This window comes from Bufo bufo, chromosome 4 (genome assembly GCF_905171765.1).
Source record: "Bufo bufo chromosome 4, aBufBuf1.1, whole genome shotgun sequence".
Classification (NCBI taxonomy): domain Eukaryota; kingdom Metazoa; phylum Chordata; class Amphibia; order Anura; family Bufonidae; genus Bufo; species Bufo bufo.
In genome coordinates, this window is record NC_053392.1 from 543,602,331 (window position 1) to 543,619,861 (window position 17,531).

At 42.1% G+C, this 17,531-nt stretch overlaps 1 protein-coding gene across 2 annotated transcripts in view; it reads left to right on the top strand.

Annotated features, from left to right (window-relative positions):
• MACROD2 (mono-ADP ribosylhydrolase 2) overlaps window positions 1–17,531 on the top strand; it is a 2,731,696-nt gene that overhangs the window by 2,314,267 nt on the left and 399,898 nt on the right. The window lies entirely within an intron of this gene.

The window sequence follows — 17,531 nt, forward strand, 5'->3', positions numbered from 1 at the left end:
ATATGGGTAAAATATCAGTCTCCACAGGAATCTTTCCTCCTCCACTGACTATGGGATACCAAAATCACACTGATCGTGAAGTACTGCCACTGTCGGTCGTAAGCACACCTGATGTTATACTCACAGGCGCACAGTAGTTTACAGGCACTTCAAACAAGCGCTATAGAAGCGAGCACATCAAGGTCCTCCTTACCGATGGTAATCCTATAAGGAGTTCGCTATAACAGTGAAGCACAGTCTCCAATGTGTATAAAACAAGTATTTATTATACTCAAAAATTCCATAAAAGTATAAGCAATTCAAAGGTAAAACACAGCAGCCTTTTGCGCGCCCGACCCGGGTTTCGCCTCAAGCTTTATTAGGGGCATTGCCCTTTAACCTGTCTACAGCCCCTTGTTTAAGGGTCCATTCACATGTCCGCAATTCTGTTCCGCATTTTGCGGAACGGAATTGCGGACCCATTCATTTCTATGGGGCCGCACGATGTGCTGCCCGGATCCGGAAATGCGGATCTGCACTTCCGGGTCCGCATTTCCGTTCCTGAAAAAAATAGAACATGTCCTATTCTTGTCCGCAATTGCGGACAAGATTAGGCATATTCTATTATAGTGCCGGCGATGTGCGGTTCGCAAAATGCGGAACGCACATTGCCGGTGTCCATGTTTTGCAGATCCATCGATCCGCAAAACACATACGGATGTGTGAATGGACCCTTACAGTAAGATTGAACATCATGCCTCGTCAACACTTTGGGGGTCATTTGTTAAACTGGTGTAAAGTAGAACTGGTTAAGTTGCCCACAGCAACCAACCAGATTCCACATTTCATTATTGAAAGGAGCTGTCCAAAATGAAAGGAGGAATCTGATTGGTTGCCATGGGCAACTAAGCCAGTTCTACTTTACACCAGTTTGACAAATGACTCCCAAAAACTTTTTAGCTGATTTTAATTGTATCATGGATAGTAGTACCTTTCTATGCCAAGTCCAGGATCCATGCCCTTGTATATATATGCCAATCTTCTGTGAAAGAAGAAAACTCGACCCCTAATGAAACTGTCTTTTGATCAGTGATGAAAGTGGTGCTCTAGTGATAGTAAATTTTTGGCCCCCATGATATCATTTTCTCATATGTATTATACTAATATGTGACTATATATTTTTCTTCTTTTAGAGTCAAAAAGATGCCTTCTAAAATTACTTTTTGTATGTTTGTTCACATGTCATCATTTTTGGCTGTTGACATATGTATGTAAGCATCTGCCATTACCTGGCTCTTTATCATTCTGGTCCCCGCCAGGGTTGTTTTTTTTTTATATTTAAAACTGTGCATCCTTTTTATAACCTCATTTGCTGTTTTCTTTTGATACCCATTTCTCTTTATAATGATTATACAAGTTCCTACCATTCTGACAGTGGCATGCAACATAAGTTGAATAGATGAGTTGACCTAAAGTCAAGAGCTTTTAGATCAGCATTACTACATTCTTCATCCTACACAAGATTGTGCCCAAATTGGCTACTTTTATTGTGAATTACCGAACACTTCAGAATCAGAACCATGATTTCACCCCATGTGTCCTTCGCAATAGACATAGCTTTTGATCTTGACAAGCACGATGAAATGTCAACTTTCTCCAGTCTAAAGTGACCTTCCCTACTTTTTATTTTTTGACTTATAGCTAATTTGTTTAATCTTGTTTTCTGATATTGTATAGGATCTACTAGTCAAATTTTTTTACCAAAATCATGGAATGGAGCTAGAGAAGAACGAATCCTAAAAAATGGCATATGTAAACATTTTATCACATCGACCAGGCAGAGACTTTTGCCCTTAGCGGAATAGCTGTATGATTGACATTGCATGGTGCTACTGTATATGCTTACAGGATACACAGCCTTGAAAAAGATCAATTTTAAGCCCAGGGAGAACTGAATGGTTCAGTAAACTTGAACTGAATCTCATTCTCCTCTAGACCAAGCTTGTTTTCACATAGTCACAGCTGTGCCTGCTACCTATGGTGCCATTGACCTTGACCAACTTTAGTTTTTGTGGGGGAAAAAAAAATCAAGTTAAGTGAGGAAATGTTTGTCTATGCCCACATTAACTAGGTGACTTAACTAAAATTGGAACATACGTTTTCCCTCCCAGGCATTTTTCATCTACACTCCATCACTACAGACACATCTACCCATTAAGATCTGCTCTGTCCTAACACTAATTACATTTGATCAATTTGACACAAGTGTCTGGACTGTGTATGGATTACTCGTAGCCACAAATGGCGGTCAGGGTCTATTCCTGACATAGAAAATCAATCGAATTACAGCAGACCATTAGTCAGCCTGACTGATGCCGATTTTAGTGGAATACCCTTTTTTCGGTGTAGCAAACGCCCCCATAGTTTTTTTGTCCATTTAACTAGTAATGAATGGAACATTGAAAATTTGCTTAGTCGATACTACAATAATCCAAGATTTAAGTCAAGGCAATTGATTAAGCAGCATAGTCCATGGAATTCAATGGCGTCTGTAGGTACATTTTATTAATACATACTTTAGTCCTTTATTGTTGTCTATGGGGAGAATAGCCAGCTGTATCACCGTCTAAGCCATGTATCAATATATTAGACTACATTGTCTTCTCTGAGAACAATACAAATCCATTACACAGCTTTTGGTCTCCATATTAGTTAGGGCGCATGCATATGACATGAGTCGCATGGATGCTGAACAGAGAATGCTTCGTCCGTTGTCTCCTTTATTAGGGAAAAATTGCTCTGTGAAAAGTAAAGCATGGCTCCACCTGAAGACTCCAGACACTTGTTGGTGCTATTTTACAGGTCTAATTGAAGATAAAGAAATGGATCCAGCTTCCAATGAAAGTGATGACCTTTATTTTTCCAAGCAGTAAAATCCAAGTATAACACAGTGCACAAATTACATCTACGCATTTCGGGTCATGGATTTACATCCCTTACTTATGACACATTTGTTGAATACCACACATACTAAAATACCCTATCTCCTCCAATCAAATTCAAAATCAGGATATCACATGAAACCAAAATTTTGAATTTGATTGGTGGAGATAGGGTATTTTAGTATGTGTGATATTCAACAGCTGTGTCATGAGTAAGGGTCTTAAATCCATGATCCGAAATGCGTGTATGTTGTTTGTGCAGTGTGTTATACCTGGATTTTACTGCTTGGAAGAATAAAGGTCACCGCTTATATTGGAAGCTGGATCCATTTCTTTATCTTCAGGTTGCCTTGTATGCAGTGGCATAACTAGAAATGATTAAGCCCCACAGAAAATGTTTGAATACACCCCCCCCCCCCAACTTTTTCGTAACCCCCACTCCTGTGGCTAGTCAAAATAGCTCTCTTAGACGAGGCCCGGCAGCCGCTCCGTCCGTTTCCTACAGTGTCTCTGTATAGAATGTCATTGTATAATACTGTTGAGGAGGTCCTGACAATAAAATCTTTTAGTCCTCCTCTTGGGTGGGCCCCTATAGCTACGCTCCTGCTTGTGTGCCCGGTTCCAGGCATTTCCATACATTCTAAGTGATCAAAGCAGGTGAGCGCTGCTGAAGCTTTTTCTTGGACTCTATTATAGGTCTGTACAACTTGCTTGCTGACATTTTGGTGGAGGGTCTTTTTGGGACCACATTGCTGGCAAGCAGGTGAGAGGACCTTCTAGCAAACATAATTAGGCATATTACACCATCAAACATCAGCGCAGATGGTTTAATAACAACTAACACTCGCTGTATTAGTCGTTATTAAACCCAAGGTTTTCATATTTCAAATAAGCACAAAGATATATTTAAAGGGGTTATAACAAGTTCTGTGAATAGGGGATAACAGACTGTTAGGGATCCTACCACTGGGACCCCCAATGATTAGAAAAAAGGTGGACCCATAGCCCTTGGAGCCCCACTCAAATGGACAGAGCGGCTGGCCGGAAAAGTGTGCCGCTGCTCCATCAATTTCTATAGGAGTGGCTGAGATAGCCGAGTACAGCGCTCAGCGATCTCCCATAGATATGCATGGAATGGCGGTTCACTTTTCCGACCAGCCCCTCCGTCCACTTCAGGGAGGCTCCATGGGGTATGGTGCCCCCATACTCGCAATGGTGCAGGTGCCAGCGGTAGGACCCCACGGATCTGATAATTATCCCCTGTGGATAGGGATAAACTTGTTATAGTCAGAATACCTCTTTAAACCTTGCACTAAATGGATATTGAGTCTGATTCTGTTTAATTGGGCAATCGTTTCTTTTTCATGGATATGATTGTGCCTGTAATTTGTGCTTATTTAAAGTGCCACTGTCATGAGAGATATATGACCCTTGTTTAGTTACTGGAAGTAAGGAGCTGAGGTGTTTGGTAATAATAGGCCTCAACCAATATGACGACTGTTATAAAGCTCTATATTATTAGAAAATCCAGCATAGTTCTACACCTGAATGGGGTGCCACCCGGAAACTGAGAGTTTGATTGCTGCTTGATTGACAGCGATGGACATCTAGGCATGGACATCTAACAGCACAGAGGCTCTGCATGCACCGCTACCTGGAAGTGTAGCGACGCATGCACAGTTGCTGCTGCAGTTGTGAAAGCAGAGCCTCAGCGCTTGTGCTATTCAGAGAAGCGGCGCAGTGGCGAGCTTGTCAGGGCTGACTGAGATATTCAGACCTATCAGACTTTGTATCTATTCATACATTTCTAGTATGAATAATAAAGAAACAGGCTCTAGCATTGTTATTTGATGGAGAAAACAGGTATTTTCTAAAATGGACAAGTCATTAGACCTGACGGGTCCATTTTAAAGTGGAAATCCCCTTTATATTAAGCTTATTTTTAGGTATTGCTAATAGGTGAAATTCTAAGAAGAATAACACAGGAACATCTCAATGTAGAGCATTAAAAAGAACTTGGCTGTGAACAGTTCTCTTTCCCATTGTAGCCTAAGCACTTAACAAGACTGCACTGTAATAAAAGGTCATTTCAGTCTCTGAGCAAAACAAAATGTGTACAGTATATGATTGCAGAAGTGGCATTTAGTTCATCTTATTTATAGGTATAAAAAAAAACAAAAGGCAATTGGTTAATCCTTCAAAAAACTAGTTCACAAAACTTTATAAAAGCCTTGTCCCCTCTAGGGATCTCCAAAGTTTATGGAGAATGTTTTAAGTTAGAGCATCTTGGCAAACCGAGCTACAGACGGGAGCTGCAAAATCTGAAAAGCCATTTGTATGGATATAAATTGCTAATAAAATACGTACAGTACAGACCAAAAGTTTGGACACACCTTCTCATTCAAAGAAAATTGTAGATTCACACTGAAGGCATCAAAACTATGAATTAACACATGTGGAATTATATACATAACAAACAAGTGTGAAACAACTGAAAATATGTCATATTCTAGGTTCTTCAAAGTAGACACCTTTTGCTTTGATTACTGCTTTGCACACTCTTGGCATTCTCTTGATGAGCTTCAAGAGGTAGTCCCCTGAAATGGTTTTCACTTCACAGGTGTGCCCTGTCAGGTTTAATAAGTGGGATTTCTTGCCTTATAAATAGGGTTGGGACCATCAGTGGCATTGAGGAGAAGTCAGGTGGATACACAGCTGATAGTCCTACTGAATAGACTGTTAGAATTTGTATTATGGCAAGAAAAAAGCAGCTAAGTAAAGAAAAACGAGTGGCCATCATTACTTTAAGAAATGAAGGTCAGTCAGTCAGCCGAAAAATTGGGAAAACTTTGAAAGTAAGGGCTATTTGACCATGAAGGAGAGTGATGGGGTGCTGCGCCAGATGACCTGGCCTCCACAGTCACCGGACCTGAACCCAATCGAGATGGTTTGGGGTGAGCTGGACCGCAGAGTGAAGGCAAAAGGGCCAACAAGTGCTAAGCATCTCTGGGAACTCCTTCAAGACTGTTGGAAGACCATTTCAGGGGACTACCTTTTGAAGCTCATCAAGAGAATGCCAAGAGTGTGCAAAGCAGTAATCAAAGCAAAAGGTGGCTACTTTGAAGAACCTAGAATATGACATATTTTCAGTTGTTTCACACTTGTTTGTTATGTATATAATTCCACATATGTTAATTCATAGTTTTGATGCCTTCATAGTCATGAAAATAAAGAAAACTCTTTGAATGAGAAGGTGTGTCCAAACTTTTGGTCTGTACTGTATATTAACCAAAGCTATTCTTCAACTACGATTATAGAAAAAAGTATTGTGACATTTAACACATTAAATACTCAGCATCTTTACCTTCTTTTTATTGTAGAGATAAGGGTGACACCTGGTAACATTCATTATTCTAAGACGGTCGTAAGTTTTTTGCAGTCTGCAAATTGCAGATCCACAAAACACGGACACCGGCCGTGTGCATCCCCATTTTGCCCACCGCACCCCACCAGCCCTATGATAGAAATTACTATTCTTGTTTGCGATTGTGAACAAGAATAGGACATGTTCTTTCATTTTGCGGGGCCACGGAACGGAACATCTTTTGTGGCCCCAATTGAAATGAATGGGTCGGTAAAAAAATTGTGGAACAGATGCGGACCCATTCATACAGTCGTCGGAGTTCAGTTTAGTTATTAATAACTTGGTCAATTAGTTCCATCAGTGATTGTGAGCCAAAACCAGTATTAAAGCCTACTCAGTAATAATGTACGTGTAGCAGGGCCATCTTTTAATGCGGGGCAAAAGGGGCAGCTACCCCGGGCCCAGTTGCTCCTGGGGGGCCCAAGGCAGCTGCCTCCTGAGCTACGCTGATTACTGCCTACAAATGCAATGACATCGAGTGGTGTGACGGGGGGGGGGGGGGGGGTCGTGGGCAGTCCGGATGTCAGGCTGTCAGCTACACATGGGGGTGCTGCCATGCCTGCCTGCGTGCCGGGCACTCCAGGCAGCGAACTGTGAGAGCTGTGATTCTCTTAGGAGAAAGGACCTTAGGTGACATCATCACCATGTGACCAGTAACATAGCGATATTACTGGTCACATGGCTATGAGGTAATCAAAGGTCCTTTCTCTCTACCAGGAGTGTTGCTCTAGGAAAAGTTTGCCATAATTGTGGAGCTTTTTTTTTTTAAGATTCAATCAGGAAAAGGTGACAGCGGCTGTTATGCTATTATACTGTAAGCTACTGTATAGTGTGCGGTGCTGTACTGCTCTACTGTATACTGGGGTGTTGTATACTGTGGGGTGCTGTATACTGTATAGTGTGGGGTGCTGTATACTGTATAGTGTGGGGTGATGTATACTGTGGGATACTGTATACTTTGGGGTGATGTATACTGTAGGTGCTGTATACTGTGAGGAGCTATACTGCTCTACTGTATACTGTGAGGTGCTATATGATGCTATACTGCATACTGTGGGGTGTTATACTATGTATTGCATACTGTGAGGTACTATATGCTGTTGGGGGTTGTATACTGTGGGGTGCTATACTATATATTGCATACTGTGGGGTACTGTATACTATAAGGTGCTATACTGCATACATTGGGGTGCTGCATACTATAGGGTGCTATACTGCATACTGTGGGGTGCTGTATACTATAGGGTGCTATACTGCATACTGTGGGGTGCTGTATACAATAGGGTGCTATACTGCATACTGTGGGATGCTGTATACTATAGGGTGCTATACTGCATACTGTGGGGTGCTGGGGTGCACTGCAACGTTAGGGTGAGCCAAGCCCTGGTCTCCTTCCTGCAGAGCGGTGCCCACTTCCAGCCCTGAGCCCACTGCCCAAAGCACTGATCCTGAGCCGCTGGAGTCTTCAGAATTGTAAGTATTTACAGTAATTTACTGCAGTCTACGAGGTGGCTGGATTTTTTTTTTCTGTGTCTGTTGTGGTGGAGAGCGTGATTGCATCCTAGGGTGTGGGAAGGTGGAATCCAGGGGGCCCAGGGTGCAATCAATATTAAAGATGGCCCTGACGTGTAGTAGAAAGATTTGCTCCTGTTCTGCTTTTTTTGACACGCACCTAGTTTTGGCTCACAATCATTGATCAAAATACAGTAACTGAAGTGTGAACTCAGCCTAAGGCCTCTTGCATACGAACGTGTGCTGGCCGTGTCCGTGCTGCGGACTGCAAATTGCGGTCCGCAATGCACGGTCACCCACCGAGGGGATGCCACATGCGGATCGCAACCCCATTCACTTGAATGGGGTCCCCGATTCGTCCGTCCTGCAAAAAGATAGGACAAGTTCTATCTTTTTGCGGAACGGAACCCCACGAAAGCACTCTGTAGTGCTTCCGTAGGGTTCTGTTCCGTGCTTCCTTTCCGCATCTCCGGATTTGCGGACCCATTCAAGTGAATGGGTCCTCATCCGTGATGCGGAATGCACACGGCCGGTGCCCCGTGTATTGCGGGCCGGAATACGGCCACGGGGGCACGTGGTCGTGTGCAAGAAGCCTAAGTTGTCTAAAGTTAAAAGGAATGTGTCACGCTTTTTTTTTTTTTTTTTACCAGTTGAAACCAGATAGCTGCACATATCTGTTCTTATTTTCTGATTAAATATTTTTTTTATTCTATTTCCTGAATATGATTATAGGGGCTGTCATCTTGCCTGAGCATTTTGAGAGCATTTAGAGAATTTCTGTATAGCAGGCACATGGGCCATAGACACAGTGGACAGGAGGGGACCTTACTGACTTCTAAAACAAGGGGTCTTTTCTGTGCAATATCCACACGCCAGCCTTGATAAATCAGGCCCAAAATGTTTTGAATCTCAAGTTGCTCAGCCTCAGTGGGAAATAGAATACATCAAATACTGTATGTTTCCAGATACATTGTAATATCTTTTTTTCTACTAACCCTTAGTATACCAGCGGCATACATGTACGGCGCAGAAATGCGGGACAGAAATCCCAGCGCAGTACAGTTACAGCGCACTGATCGGGCGGATGCAGGAGCTCATACAGCTGATCGGCGGGAGTGCCAGGTGTCATACCCCCGCCGATCTGATATTGATGACTTATCCTGAGGTTATAGGTCTGATTATTATGTTCTGGCTGGAGATAAGCCGGTCCCAGAGGTGTCTGGAAGCCGATTCCACTTGTCTTTCCACTGAAAACACATGCGTATTCAACCAAACTAATAGGGAGGAATAGCTTTTATCTCACAGATATTGAATGTTTATAGGCACCTTTAAAGGGGCTGTCTGCTTTTTTTTTTATATTGATGACTTATCCTCAAGATACAGTAGGATTAATATCAGATCGGCGGGGGTCCAACTCCTGACACCCCCACCCCGATCATCTGTTTGAAGAGAAAGCAGTGCTTGTACGAGCACTGCCTTCTCTTCACTGTTTACCTGCTCGCTGCCACAACTGCAGCAGTGAGCAGTGTAATTACAAGTATGGTGTCCCTATTCACTTCTAAGGGACAGCTCCTTCCTGTTCAAGTCAATAAGACTGAGTCGTTCTATAGATGTGAATAAGGACACCATAATTGTAATTACTCCTGCTCACCGCTGCAGTTACAATCACAATAAAGAGAAGGCAGCGCTTGTACGAACACTGCTTTCTCTTCAAACAGTTGATCGGTGGGGGTGCTGGAAGTCAGACACTCACCGATCAGATATTGATGACTGTTAAGCAAGCTGGTGTGGACCCACTGTGTCACTGACCGGCTATACCCTGGAGGGGTGTGACTAAGTAACTATCTGGTCTTCACTAGAGCCTCGAGGGTGACGATTGGCTTGGCCTTTAGGGTTTTCACCAGGTTCCATTTGAGAACAGTCCCCTGGCCAGTGGCAGCTGACCAAGGGGTCAGAGATAGCGGTGCAAGCACTGAGGGGAAAGACGTAGTCGGGAAGTCCGGAGTCAGAGCAGGCAGCGAGCAAGCAAAGTCCAAGGTCAGAGGCAGACGGCATTCAAGCAAAGTCCGTAATCGAAGTCCAAAGTCAGGGGCAGGCGGCAACAAGCAAAGTCTGTTTAATCGAGAAGCAGGGTCTGGTACACAGTAAAGCAGAAACTTACCAAACACCTTCACACAAGGGATTAGACTAGCTAGTGACCAAGATTGCTCAGGCACCTTCCTGCGGCAGGATGCACCTCTAAATACATTCTGCAATCCAGCCATAGGCTGGGAAGATCAAGGGCGTGCACGTGCTGCCTCACAAAAGTAGGAGGGACACGCCTGCGCATGCCCTAACAAACAGTACAGGACTCTAAGCAGGAAGGAGGATGCCAGAGACACATAGCTGCACTCGTGCCAGCAAGGAAGTAAGCTGCGGCATGGGGCGCAGATACAACAGCTTAAGCTACCGGCAGCAGGAGGGAGTGAAGGAGTCCTGTTCTTATGCCTGTGCCCGCATGTAGGTGCTTGGCTAGCAATGAGGATAGCTCATCAGTATAATAAACGGACAACCCCTTTAAGAATAATACAAAAGAGACATCACATAGACTGCAATTATCATTGCTCTGCAGAGTAAATAATACATCTAGCAAACGTGAGTTATACGCAGTACATCCCGCACTCCACTCATCAAATGCAATGTAATTTACATGTTTGTACCGGAGCAACAAGTTCTATTTTTGCCTCATAAATTTAATGTACTTTACTAAACCTCATTTTCTAATCAACAAAAAATATATGTTTTAACCGTGTCAGGAAATCACTTCCTGAACCTTCCACAAAACTCATTTGAATAAAACAAGCTCTGTTTGTGAATACATTAAAGACTCGAATACATTAGTATATTTTTACAGTTCTCCTTGCTGCAGGTGCGTAATGAAATTGTGTTCACCTGATTGTCAGATGCGATAACAGTAATTTACGGTCTACCACTATATTTTGTGCCGCCGAACAGAGCCGTAAATGATTAACCGTTCATATTTCTGATCTGAAGAATAATAATATACCTGAAGATTGTCAAGAAAGGTTGCTTCATGTCAAGCTTCATCTAAGCTATTTGTTGTGCAATTTAAGTTATAATGATGTAGGTGGTGAGACGAAAACTGATCAGAGATCCTGGTTTACTTTATGCGCTGAGAGCGAGCTTCTTCTACACCTGGTATTCAAAGCAAACATGTCGCAACTAGACATGTGCACAGTTTGAATGATTCTCTTCTTCTTCGATTCTACAAGATCTGGATCAGCCAAAGAAAAATTTCCAATCTGGTGGATTACATCTTTCTCGAGTACACAGCACAGATACAGCACCCATACAGGGCTGCGCTCACCCATCAGAGAACCAGTTGATCCAGATTTGGACTGGCCCACAGGAGAACAGGTGAATCCCTCGGTGGGCCCCTAAAAAAGTGGGCCCCTAGTCCCCCACCCACTGCACAAGAGGCACAGTAGACAGACTGCACTACATATTTATAGGCAGTCTATTATGATGGATGCATCAGGTCGCTCAGGTGACTTATAGGCACAGAAGCAGGCAAGCCAGTTTCCTTTTTCTCCATGACCTGCCTTCTCAAAATCTCTGCAGGGACTCCATAATCAATCATCTTGTAGCATCTTGGTGCTGTCTGCCCCTGTGTGAACAGGTGGCATTTGCATGTAGCTGTACAGTGGGCCCCCAGAATGAAATTTACTGGTGGGCCCTAGGCACCCCAGTCCAACACGAAGTTGATCCTTCAGTGGTCCAAGCAGAAGTCATCACTATTGTGAGCCAGTCTTGCAACTATGCTGTATTTTGTACTATTATATCTAATTGATGGCATGTCCTGTGTGTGGAATTATAACAACCAGGGGCATACCCAGACCTCATATGTCCCCACGGCAAAACTTAGTATGCCCACCACCCACCCACGCTCACCAGTGTTTTTCGTGTGTATATCAAGCACTCCCATGCAATGCAGAACGCAAAGCTCAATGTCCTATATTTGTAAATAATTAAGTGGAAAAAATTTACATAAAAAATACATTGTAATAATAAAGTCTCACCTGACCTCACCAGTTTAGGCTGAGTTTTTGACCCACACCTGGTTTTGGCTCACAATCACTGATGGAAATAACTGACCAAATAACTGAAGTGTGAACTCAGCCTTATCCGACTTTTTTGTCAATAAAGTTGAATAGGTGCTTCGTAAATATGGTGCTCATTCTGACCCCCATATTTCTTAATGTATTTGTGCCAGACAATTGACATAAACACAGTGCTAAATCTCCGGCTGCCTGCCTTCAGCCACCACTAGAGGAAGCTCCAGGCATAGCAATTTATACCGTTTCTTTAATCATCTATTTTCACTAAGTTCCCCTAGTGGCAACTGCATGAAAATGCAGTTTTTTAAAATCAGGAAGAGAAAGAAGAAGGAGTTCAGCAGTGCACCAGGCCCTCTTACCCTGTAGCTTTTATATAGTCTGCCTCAATTGAAGGTATGCCACTAATAACACAAGAGAGTACACTATGTAATAAAGATTGGTCTTGCATATGTTCTGAAGGATGATACATCAGGATAATTTTCCCTGGTGAGCCTCTCAAAAAGGGCATCTAAGACCTTTGGTGAGGACATGGGACAGCCAAATGCTTTGACAACAGTGTAAAAGGCTTACTATAAACATTAAAAGCTATACTAATTTTGTATTCTTGGGTTGCAGTTTCCAACAGTTTATGAAAGTTTTATGCACAAAGTAGTAAAGCTGTTTCCTCCGCCGCCCCTCCCCTGCCATTGTACCCCTTAGATGCCACATACATGATCGTAGCATCTGATATAAATAAGAGAATGTAAATTAAAATAAAAAGAAATAATAATAATTCTTACCTGATCCATTGCTCACAACAGGCCGGCATCCGACATATTGCTTGAAGGTCTGGCGCGAAATCTCATGCGGCCTGAGATGACTTCATCACGCCGGCCGGCATGATGATGTCATACGTCACCGCGCACGGGATTTCGGCCGAGATGTTCAAGCAAGATGGCGAGCAAATAGTTCAGGTAAGTATTATTATTTTTTGCTTTTTACACTATTTCAGTTTAAATCGATTCGCTATTGTGAAGCACGAGGAAATTCGCTGAGAATCCAATTTATCCTGAAGTTCAAATCGAAGTCCCCTTCGTGCACTTCAATTCGCTCATCACTAATTGCCACCGCAAGTCTGGTCCCCAGGAGTAAACAACCCTTTCAACTCTGTATTTATAGAGCTTTATGCTTTTTTTAAAGTACATAAAATATTTGTGTTCTAACTTCTGAATGTTTGTCACTTTAATGCAGTCTGTTTTATTCTTCGATGATTAGTATTTCTACCTCGGCCACTCTCCTACCAGCAGAGCTGAATAGTTGAAGTCCCTGTTATAGAGCGCTTAGTCAGACCATTGTCCCAATGCTACCTCCTATATTGATATTTTTCACTGGTAAATGGTGTTTTCTAAAATTGTGGTGTATTAGAGATAATCACTGTACAGTTATTTAATTATTGATTTCACCAACATAGTGGGACTGACATTTTCCTAGTTATAATGAAGCAGAAGATATGCATTACTAGAATGAATATGGAACAAACATCTCTTTTGGAAAGAGACTAAATTCATTTTAATAGATATACAGTAATTACCCAGGAAGTGACATTAACGATTCAAATAAAGCGACAGCGCTATAATCTGTAGCCGTATTATGGATGTGTCTAGAACGTTAATGTTAGCTTAAGGATATATAATGTCATCATGGTTGCTAAGGCAGCTGACGTTCTCTTTGTTCTCACCTAGATAATTCCATTAATAAAACCCTAGCTGGATTGTCTACTGACTGTGGACTCAAAACAAATATTTATAGCAAAATGAAGGTTGTAACAGAGTAATTCACTAAGAGAATGTAAAAGCCGCAGTAGGAAGACACCCTTTTAGCTAACTTTAATTAATTTAAATGGCAAAGAACCTTTAAGGACTTTGCTTCCAGATAAGGGCTACTGTGGGAATGAGCACCTAGATAATTATGGGATTGATAAGATGTTTCCATTCACATACTACCACTAATTGCAGTAATGTAAAGCAGTGCAGAATGATGTCTTTATATTAGGAGCTATAGTAACAGCTTCTCTAGGGACCTGTTGGTGTTTAAAAAATTTTTACTGCCGCAATGTAGGAGAAAATTGTCATTGTGCCTGCTTGGGTTGTTTCACTTGCAAAAGCGGTCGGTGCACAACTCTAGAGAATGAAATAGGATTGTTCATTAGGTCAACAATAGCCAGAAAGTTGTGATGATGACAATTCATATTGTGACCTTGTGACAGTGAAGAGAGAAAATGGTAGATACCTCAGTATTATGCCGTTCTGAAAAGCACTTGTGAATCTATTGAATTTACCAAACATACATATGATAAAGCCAGTTCTATTGGCAGCCATACATGCCCACGCCATTACACTACCACCACCATGCTTCACTTATGAGGTGGTATGCTTAGGATCATGAGCAGTTCCTTTCCTTCTCCATACTCTTCTCTTCCCATCACTCTGGTACAAGTTGATCTTGGTCTCATCTGTCCATTGGATGTTGTTCCAGAACTGTGAAGGCTTTTTTAGATGTCATTTAGCAATCTCTAATCTGGCCTTCCTGTTTTTGAGGCTCACCAATGGTTTACATCTTGTGGTGAACCCTCTGTATTTACTCTGGTGCAGTCTTCTCTTGATTGTTGACTTTGACACACATACACCTACCTCCTGGAGAGTGTTCTTGATCTGGCCAACAGTTGTGAAGGGTGTTTTCTTCACCAGGGAAATAATTCTTCGGTCATCCACCACAGTTGTTTTCCTTGGTCTTCCAGGTCTTTTGGTGTTGCTGAGTTCACCAGTGCGTTCCTTCTGTTTAAGAATGTTCAAAACAGTTGTTTTGGCCACGCCTAATGATTTTGCTATCTCTCTGATAGGTTTGTTTTGTTTTTTTCAGCCTAATGATGGCTTGCTTCACTGATAGTGACAGCTCTTTGGATCTCATCTTGAGAGTTGATAGCAACAGATTCCAAATGCAAATAGCACACTTGAAATGAAATCTGGGCCTTTTATCTGCTCATTGCAATTGGGATAATGAGTGAATAACACACACCTGGCCATGGAACAGCTGAGAAGCCAATTGTCCCATTACTTTTGGTTCCTAAAACAAGTGGGAGGCACATATTCAAACTGTTGTAATTCCTACACCGTTCACCTGATTTGGATGTAAATACCCTCAAATTAAAGCTCACAGTCTGCAGTTACAGCACATCTTGTTCATTTCATTTCAAATGCATTGTGGTGGTGTATAGAGCAAAAAATGTTGGAAATGTGTCAATGTCCCGATATTTATGGACCTGAATGTATTCACCAATGTAGGCGTATACAGCAGGGGCTCAGCTGTTAGAAACAGCTGGACTCCTGCCACTGATAGAGTGGGCACAGCTCCCGCCCAATTAGGGTGCCGCATATGTATGGCGGTTGTCGGGAAGTCGCTTCCTGTTGCTCATACATTTACGGCCTAAAGGGTTAAATGGTCTTTTATATAAAACACATTAAAAAAAACTTCTATGTTCCTTTTGATTGTTCTCATCATGAACACATATGGTCTGCAATATATTTATCTATGAGAAAACATAATTTAAGAGGTCATCCCATGATTACTGTAAAACAGACATTTAGACCAGGCATCCTCAAACTGCGGCCCTCCAGCTGTTGCAAAACTACAACTCCCAGCATGCCCGAACAGCCTACAGGTATCAGACTACAGCAGGGCATTGTGGGAGTTGTAGTTTTACAACAGCTGGAGGGCCGCAGTTTGAGGATGCCTGATTTAGACGTTCAGACATGACATAGTACCTGACAAAGTTTTTCTAACAAGCTGTGCTTGTACCTCACATGGCTTCAGAGCTCCCTCATTACTAGTTTTTCTAGACTTTTTTTCAAGCTGACAGCTCAGGGACGTGTTTCTCAGGGGACTCTTTCAGCTCTCAACCTGTACCAGTTGCAAACTAGATCCAGCTGGTTGTAGTTGAACGATAGAACTGAGCATGTACGACCATCTCAGTGAGGTGGAAGAGAAATAAGGAAAAGTACAAACTGCAAAAGTACAAGTAACTCAGTGGCTCTACTTAATTTTTAATGACATGCAATTACAAAAGTATTCAGATCCAGGTGCTGGTTTGAAAGATGTAGAATATTTTTGTGGGACAATCCCTTTAACCACTTCATGACCGCCCATAGGCTATAAACGTCCTATGGGCGGTTGTTTAACTCTAAATGGACGTTTTAGAACGTCCATTTAGAGATAGCAGCTGCACGCTAATCCTGCAGCTGCAGAACGGGGGGCCCGCTTTCAGTGACAGCAGGGCACCACAGGGAGAAGGCAGGGACAGTTCCCAGGTGTCCCTGCCTTCTAGATCGCTTTATACACATCGCTTGACGAGCGCTGTGCATACAGATCAGGAAGCGATATGCGCTTCCTGTCACGGCCCGGTGGTCATGTGACCGCTGGGGCCGGGAGAGTGCAGGAGCTGTCGGTTCTTCCACAGACCTCGATCAGCCCTGCACTGAGGCTGTACAGCACAGTATACCGCTGTACAGCCTCTCTGGGGGCTGTATTTCCCCTGTAACTAGGGCTACTATGTCAGCCAAGTCAATTGTGAAAAAAAAATGTGAAGTTAAATGTCTTGTATGATCTTATGAGGGACACAAAGTGTAAAAAAAAAAAAAGGTTTCACATGTAAAAAAAATCTCCAATTAAGTAATAAAAATGGTAAAAATAGAAAAAAATATAAACATATTTGGTATTTCCGCATCCGTCACGGCTGTATAAATATATCACATGATTCACTCCGTCCGATAAACACCATCATTTTTTTTATAAAAACTGTGTAAAATAAAAGCCATTTTTGTCACCTTACATCACAAAAAGTGCAACACCAAGTGATCAAAAAAGTGTATGTCCCACCAAATGGTACCAATAAAGGCGTCACCTCATACCGCAATAAATGAGCCCCTACATACGAAAATCGCTAAAAAAAAAAAAAAAAACGATAGCTTTTAGAACATGGAGAAATTGAAACATAATTTTTTTGTTTCAAAAATGTTATTATTGTGTTAAAGTTAAATAAATAAAAAAAGTGTACATATTAGGTATCGCTGCGTCCGTTACAACTAGCTCTATGAAAATATCACATGACCTAACCCCTCAGGTGAACACCGTAAATTTTTTAAATTAAAACAGCGCCAAAAAAAGCTATTTTTTTGTCACCTTAGATCACAAAAATTGCAACACCAAGCGATCAAAAAGGCATATGCCCCCCGAAATAGTACCAATAAAACTGTCACCTCATCCCACAAAAAATGAGACCCCAACTAAGACAATCGGTCAAAAAATAAAAAAGCTATGGCTCTCAGACAATGGAGACACTAAAATGATTTTTTTTGCTTCAAAACAGCTATTATTGTGTAAAACTTAAATAAATAAGAATAGGTATGCATATTAGGTATTGCCACGTCCATAATTATATGCTCTATAAAAATGTCAGATGACCTAACCCTTCAGGTGAACGCTGTAAAAATTAAATAAATAAAAACTGTGCTAAAACAACCA